This window comes from Elephantulus edwardii, unplaced genomic scaffold, assembly GCF_000299155.1.
Source record: "Elephantulus edwardii isolate Elephantulus edwardi_28Jun2011 unplaced genomic scaffold, EleEdw1.0 scaffold00008, whole genome shotgun sequence".
NCBI lineage: Eukaryota > Metazoa > Chordata > Mammalia > Macroscelidea > Macroscelididae > Elephantulus > Elephantulus edwardii.
In genome coordinates, this window is record NW_006399758.1 from 23,804,531 (window position 1) to 23,810,530 (window position 6,000).

Genomic DNA, 6,000 nt, shown 5'->3' on the forward strand with positions numbered 1-6,000 from the left:
CACTATAGTGTTCCAGATAGAAGTCGTGGAGTTTAAGGCTCCAAATAGTCTATTGATCAACTTCCATATGCTCTGAAAGGCCCTGTATAAAATTAGGTGTTCCTCTTATTTCCAAAAGGAGTCTCCAGTCCTTCTGCCTGTAGTTACCTCTGAATGACTTCCTTATTATACCTGTATAATAAGCTGTATCAGGCACTGTGATTTTAGAAACACATTGCTACTTTTTTTTTCTACCGCAGGGAAAGTGGTGTGTTTGAACTGAGTTTGCTTGGCAACTAAGCATTTCAATCACTATGTTAACAATAAAATCTAAATAAAAATATCTCTTTTTCTTTTGCCATTGAGTTAGAGCCAAGTCATAGCTGACTTTCCAGTGAGTTTTCAAAGGTTATAAATCATATGAGAGGAAATTTTTCATCTTTGTACAGCAGAGTAGTTAGTGGATACAACCAGAGGGGTTAGCAACTCAATTTTGTACTGATTACGCCATCAGAGTCAATATAATAATTTTTAAAAGGCAAAAGCAACAAATGTTTATAAAGGTGTGATTGGAGCTCTCATATACTACTAGAATTGTAAAATGATAAAACAATATGGAAAATGATTTCATGATTCCTAAAAAATTAGAAATATAAATAGCATATGATTCAACAATATAAATAACAGGATAGTAGGCATGCATCAGCTGGCATAAAGAGAGAGGCAATATGCAATAGCCTTTCCCTTAAACTAAGGGTTGTTGTTCTTGTTATGTGTCGTTGAGTTGCTTGCGACTCATAGAGACACTATGTACAACAGACCTAAACTCTGCTCTGTGCTGTGCCAAATGCACTGTCTCTGATACACCCATCCCAATTACCCCAGTCACTGTATCAATCCACCTCACAGAGGGCCTTCCCCTCCTGCACTGTCCCTCTACCCTCCCAAGCATGATGTCCCTCTCCGAGGACGAGTCCCTCCTTACAACATGTCCAAAGTATGTTAGGTAGAGCCTCAGAATCCTTGCCTCCAAGGAGCCGCCTGGTTTAACACTCTCCAGGATGAATCTGTTTGTTTACCTAGCAGTCTTTGGTACCCTCAATACTTTTCTCCTGCACTACAGCTCAAAGGCATCAATTCTTCTAACATCCCTAGTTATTGTCCAATTCTCTGATGCATAGCAAGTAATTGCAAAGACCATGGCCTGTATCAGACACACCTTAGTCTCCAGAGAGACACCATTGCTCTTTAGTACTTTGGAGAGGTCCCTAAAAGCAACAAAATATGACCTTCCCCCAAAAGAAATCAGTATAACATGACCACAGTAAAGGAAGACATTTAAATACCCATGAGAGTAGAAAGTAACAAAAGTAAATATTACTACAGACTACTTTAAAAAAATGTCTGGAACACTACTACATCAATAGGGAACTTTTAGAAATTCAAGCTGAATTCAGAAAAGGTCATGAAACAAAGGATATAATTCCTGGAAACTTATGGATCTTGGCTGAAAGTAGAGAATAGCAAAGGCATATTCATTTGTGTCTTATTGACTATTCAAAGGCCTCAGATTGTGTAGATCACAACAAACTATGGCAATTTTAAGAAGAATGGGAATCCCAGAACAATTAATTGCTCACATGAATTTTTTTAATATTTTTCTTGGTCTTCATATAATAATTCCCTTACATTATGTTTCATTCACATACATCATGTTTTATGTAATCTTTCATTTACACTATATTTCATACAATCATTCATATAAATTCTATTTTAAATTTGTATTTGGTTTGCTTACAAAGTTTCTATACTTTGTGTTTCATTTTCATTCACATTATGTTTCATGCAATCATTCTCATGCATTAAGTTTTATAAAATCAACAACCATTGGAACTTGTCCATCATTACACTGTTTTTTCTTCTGGATCCTTTCCATTTGCTTCCCTTCCTCCCCCCCTCCACCCATCAAACTGTGAAGTCCATGGTTTTACCCCTACATATCCTCATCCCTTCCCATCCCCTTCTCCCCCTTGAGTTTCTGTACATGCTTTATGAATGATCCTCCTATTTTTGTAATAATGGTCTTATGCAATATTTGTGCTTATAATACTGCATTAGTTCACTCAGCATAATGCTCTCAACCTCTCTCAAGTTACCTAGTATAGTATAAAGAAACTGCCACATACAGCCTGAAATGCACAATCTGGAGAGGATGAAGTTGATGAATGGGACCTTCTAAAGATTTAATCTCTGTGCTCATCAAAAAAATTTTCCAATAGAGTGAAAAGAAACCTACCAGCTGGAAACAGACATTTGGCAATACTATTTCAGAGGAGGGTCTCATAACAAAAGTTTACAGACTGCTCATGGGCCCAGAATAAAAAGAAAAAGATGAATTATAAATTGAGCAAAAGACATGGAAACACTTTTCACAGATGAAGACAGGTGGCTAATGGACACATGAAGAAATGCTCAAACTCACTGGCAATAAGAGAGATGCAAATCAAAGCCACAATAAGCATAAAAAGAAAATGGAAGGAGTATGCAAAGTTACTATACCAAAAAGAATTGTCTGACACAGAAGAATTTCATGAAACAACATGTGATTGGGAGGCAAGGGTGATGAAGGAAGAAGTTCAAGTTTTTTTGAAGGAATTGACAAAAAAACTAGATCCCAGGATAATGGAATACTAACTGACATATTTCTACAAACAGATGCTGCCTGGACACATTCATCAGGTTGTGCCAAGAAATCTGGAGAACAAATACCTGGTCAATTGACTGAAAGCAATACATATTTATTTCCACTGCAAGAAAAGGTGATGTGACAGAGTGTAAAAATTATCGAACAAATCATCAATATAAATGCAAGAAGATCCTGCAGAAAATTATCCAAAATTGATTGCAATAAGTACATCAGCAGAACACTGGTTGCCAGATGAGCAAGCTAGGTTTAGAAGAGGCTCTGACACTAGGGACATTATAGCTACATTTACATGGATTTTGGCCAAAAATAAAGAATACCAGAGGAATGTCTATCTGTGTTTTATTGACTAGCCAAAGGTATTTGACTTTGCAGATCACAACAAATTATGGCTAACCTTGAGAAGAATTGGATTCCCAGAACACTAGATTGTGCTCATGTTAAACCTTTACTTGGACCAGGAAGTAGTTCTCAGAACAGAGCAGGGAAATACTGTATAGTTCAGAATCATGAAAGGTGTGTATCAGGGATGTATCCTATCTCCATGCCATTTCAATCTATATACAGAACAGATCATTCAGGAGGCTGGAATTTATGAGAAGGAATATGGTATCAGGATTAGAGGAAGACTCATCAACAACCTGGTGCTATGCAGATGACATAACCTTGCTTGCTGAAACTAAGAAGGACATGAGGTGTTTCTTACAGAAAGTTAAAAAAAAAAAAAACCTGTCCTCTTCAATATGGATTGATGCTCAGCATCAAGAAAGCAAAGATTCTCACCACTGGGCCAACTGGAATTTTCATGATAGAAAAGAAATTGAGATTGTTTACAACTTCAGCTTACTTGGTTCTTCAATCAAAACTCTTAGCGGCAGCAGTCAGGAAATCAAAAGACGAGTTGCATTGGGAAAGTCTGCTGTCAGGGACCTCTCTGGAATATTGAGGAGCAACGATGCCAATCTGGACTGGCCATTATCTTCACAATTACTTGCTATGCATGAGAGAGCTGGACAATGACTAAGGATGATAAAAGGATTGATGCTTTAAGTTGTGGTGCTGGAGAAGAGTGTTGAACATACCATGGACTGCAAGGAGAACAAACAGGCCTGCCCTGGAGGGTGTGACACCAAGTTTCTCCTAGAGGCAAGCATTTTGAAGTTTCATCTCATACTCTGAGCATGCGGCCAAGAGGGATCAGTCTTTGGAGAAGGACAACATGCTTTGAAGGGTTTAATGGCAGCACAGAAGAGGAAGAACCATGATGAGATGCATTGATTCAGTGACCGGAGAAATGGGATTGGGTCTGTAAGTTTGGCTCAGGATAGGACAGGGTTCAGAGCTATTTGTACATAGGGTCACTTTGAATCACAACAACTCATTGGCACATAACAACAATTTACCAATTGTTGTCGAACATCTTGGTCAGATGATCACATGTTTTCTTTTATTTTTATGGTTGAAGATTTTATGTTCATGATGTCTATTCCCTATATCCAGACTGTCTGGTCTTGTTACATACCATTGAATTGGAACCAACTCAAAGCTGATCCTCTCTGGCAGCTTTTCATAGACAGAAAATCACATGTTAGTTGATTGTCCATCTTTCCTCCAAAGAGCAGCTTGTGTACTTGAACCATGTATCTTTGAATTGGCAGGACAACTCCTTAGCACTAAGCCACTAAAGCTCTCTAAGCCTATCTACATGTCCCTTTTAAGTTTCTGTCTACAGTGAATGATAGTTTGGCTTTTCTGGTCTTGAGAAAGGCATAGTCAGAGCTATTTCCAAGCCCACTTTTTTCAGCAAAAGGTCACTTATTTTCTTTGTTACCCATAGAATCTTTCTATATACAGCTTTTCCCATTTTTTTCCCTTTTCCTTTGCTCCACTGAGATAATTTAGGATCACAAAATGGGTGAATACCGTGTTACTTCAACTTAAAATTTTACATTATAGTAAAAGTTTGAAATGTACTTTCCAAAGATTCAATCCATTCAGGATGTTCATATAAAACATTTACTTGCAAATAAAATATACTGCTGCTAAAAAAAAAAAAATCATCACTATATGTGATAGTTTGTTGTTAGATGTTGTCAAGTTGATTTTTGACTCATAGAAACCCCATAGAACTGAACTGCATTAGTCAATGGTTGTCTAGTTTGCAATCTGTTCAGGAGGAAATAACTGGATTTTTCTCTCATGGAGATACTTGTTAGATTTGAATGATGATTCTTAGAGTTGGCAACACCCCACTTAACTGTTGTGCTTCTAGGGGAGCTTCAATAGCTTAACATTAGGCAACCTATTATTTTTCTATGTCTCATTTTTTAAAAAATGGCTTTGCCCCTAGTTGTCATTCCAAACTACCTATCTGTCAGAGATGACAATGATAGTATATAGAATAAATGAAAAATAAAGGACTGTTGCCATATTATTAAATGGAAGTTTATTGAAATGGAAGAAAAGCTACAGAATTGATCTAGTCACCCAGTTAATTAGGAAGATAATTAAGAGTAGGAGCAAGTTCTACTTGCTAAAATTTTAACAACTAGATCATACTCCTTTACTAAGTTCTTTTGCAAAGAATCTTGTTTCCAGATTGGGGGTTTGTGAATTTGGTACTTCTAGAAAAGACCTGGTTTTTGAAGCAAGTTAATACTACAGAGGTAAGGAAAATAAAGCAGACTGAGGTATAAGAGCTTAGATTTAAAGGGTGAGTCATCTTTTTTTTTTTTTAACGCTTGGAAAATGACATTGAAACATTTCATATAGATCAAAAGATCAAAGAAGAGAACCAAAGAGGGAGACCTTTAGTCTGGGTGTTGCCCTTTTCTTGGGACCATAGGCTTCTTCACTGAAAAATCTCTTGACCAGAGAGAGACATATTCTTGTCAGTTTTACTATTTATAATTATTTCCACATCAATCCTTCAACTAATTCTAGATCTCTTAGAAATCATGCTTTGGAACATTGTAATGCCTGAAGTAAATGTTTTATGATGAATTGTTTTATTGAACAGTCCTCTGACAGGATAATTTCTTTTAATAAATATAGTTTAACAAAATTCTGAAACTCTAGAGAAACATTAAACTATATATTCATCTAGCAATAAAATGTCAAAAACATTTTTTAATGAAATATATGTGTTTCCTGTTGTGAAATATGGCTTATTTGACTGTAAAAAGGATAATTAAAAAAAAATCTTATATGATAAGTATAACTGGCTTTTTATGTGTTTATCAATTTTTCAGTTCAATTGACAAATAATCTAGTATTAAAGAATGGAATTATCGTGCCGACCCAGGGACATGAGTGTT